The 2,112-nt window shown below is 35.7% G+C and overlaps 1 long non-coding RNA gene across 2 annotated transcripts; it reads right to left on the bottom strand.

Moving 5' to 3' along the window:
* Positions 1 to 249: 249 nt before the first annotated feature.
* Positions 250 to 1,098, bottom strand: LOC134226018 (uncharacterized). Of its 2 annotated transcripts, XR_009983371.1 has the most exons (4): positions 858 to 1,098; positions 576 to 801; positions 445 to 504; positions 250 to 370 (listed from the first exon to the last, which is right to left on the bottom strand). It is a non-coding gene; the product is annotated as an uncharacterized LOC134226018 (long non-coding RNA). The 2 variants fall into 2 exon arrangements; XR_009983370.1 differs by having other exon boundaries at positions 576 to 1,098.
* Positions 1,099 to 2,112: the final 1,014 nt, after the last annotated feature.

The following is a 2,112-nucleotide window of genomic DNA, read 5'->3' as shown; positions in this document are numbered from 1 at the left end:
AGTATAATTACCGTATAAAAAAGGGCATTTTTCAGTACATTAATTTCATAATACAACATGTGGTATGGTCCAGTTATAATCCGTGTTTGAGGTGAGAACAATATGAAATATAGTATGCAAATAGTAGAATTATATGACAAAAATCGGCACACCGTATCCCTGACCTTACCTATAGCAAAAGGAAATTAGGTATCATTTTCTCTCACAAAAAAAGAATACAAGTGTTTGATACATCTTAGTTATTTATTTGTAAGATATATATTTTGATCTCCTTGAAAATAAAATATAAGCAAAGTAAAATTGAGCCAGCTTGTCTTTGCTTTTTCTTTGGGCATCCGGGAAGCTGCATGTAAGAGAATCCGAAATTTACCTACAAAACACGCAGGAGGAAAACCCCTACACTATAAATATGCAGAGTACATATCTTATTAACAAAATACTTACCAATATCACGTTATTTTGGAACTAAGGGAGCTCTTCTTCCACACTTTTTCGCAATCATAACTGTTGAGAATTGAAGAAAAATTTTGTTATTTAACACCATTTGAATGGATTACACAAATTTCATTACTTACCAATGATTTTAAGTACAAAAAGTAAGTAGAAAGTTCAGCAAAACAACTGAACAAGGAACATTTTGATTCCACCGAACTAGTTTTGTCCAACGAAATCAACAACAGCTACACGGGAAAATAATTCTGTGGTCTTTTAAGCATCATTGCTGAACTAATATGTTAATCGCATATTTATCATTGGAAGATATAATTCTTAACTGTGATTCAACACCGGAACAAAACAAAACTAGATTTAGAAGATACATAATTATTTCACAGCCATATATCATGTTGTTGACATACCTTGTATAAATTATTTACAGTTTATTATTGTTTATTTCGAAAGAACGGAAGATAAGGCACTATAAATAAACAATAAAATATGACATTATTACATATGATACTATCGATGAAACATGCTGTATGGTATTGATTCTATGTCAACATATAGTTACATTGTACATCTATGATTACACAATTAGCTACAGTACTCCTTAATGCGAGTGAATAGTAGCAAGAATACTGTAGATGGTTTTCATTTATGCGGGTAATCGATTCAAAATTAATCGATTATCACAACGATGAATCGATTAACCGAAGTAATCGACATCTAAGCGTTGTCGTAAAATCCTGATTAATCGATTAGCAACAAATCGATTACTCTCGATTCTTGTCGATTATTGAATCGGTCCATCGTTGGGAAGTACAGTGAACGTTCGCTAATTGGGGTTTTTCTAGTTGGGGGTTCGCTAATTGGGGCGAAATCCAATTAAAAAGCAGCTAAACGTCAGAATGTGATGTAAAAAACGCGTTGACGTTTTGTTTCCGTGTTTGGCGGGATCGATATTTTCTGGCGCGTAAAATTTTCCTTTGTTCAATGCAAAAAGTAAACAAAATTGACGCTTGTCAAAACGCCCCAATTAGCGAACGGCATTCGCTAGTTGGGGTGTGGTCGTGCCCCAATCCAGCTTTCCACGCTCGGTAATGGCGGCTTGTCGGTGTGTAAAAATCAATCGGTCACTGTACTGTTTGACACTAGCTGGAGGAAAGCCCACTTGCGTTCCTGGGTGAGGGGAAGGGAAAAAAGGCCTTTTCGCCAGTGAGTTTTCCTCCAGCTAGTGTCAAAAGTACAGTGACCGATTGATTTTTACACACCAACAAGCCGCCATTACCGAGCGTGGAAACCTGGATTAGCGAACGAACACTGTAATCGATTATCACGATTAATCGATTATTCGAAGTAATCGATTAATTTACTACATATATACGACTCAATACGAACGGATCCCAGTACTTCATCACCACCGTTTCTTGATGACCATCAGCATCTCCGACAGCGTCGTCGAAAGGATGAACATCATCTGGCACTGGAAAGTCGAATTTAGGCAAGGCATCAAAATAAATCGACGTCGCCATCTGTTGTCAACTTCATAATGTTATCTTCATTAAGTCATTTTATTCTTTTGTTTTTCCTTTACATATAAGTACCTAAATAAATAAAACTCGTTTGCTCACTCATTTTCCACGTTTTTGAAACATTATTATCATCGATTGGAAA

This window comes from Armigeres subalbatus, chromosome 3 (genome assembly GCF_024139115.2).
Source record: "Armigeres subalbatus isolate Guangzhou_Male chromosome 3, GZ_Asu_2, whole genome shotgun sequence".
Classification (NCBI taxonomy): domain Eukaryota; kingdom Metazoa; phylum Arthropoda; class Insecta; order Diptera; family Culicidae; genus Armigeres; species Armigeres subalbatus.
This window is presented reverse-complemented; position numbering and strand designations above follow the sequence as displayed.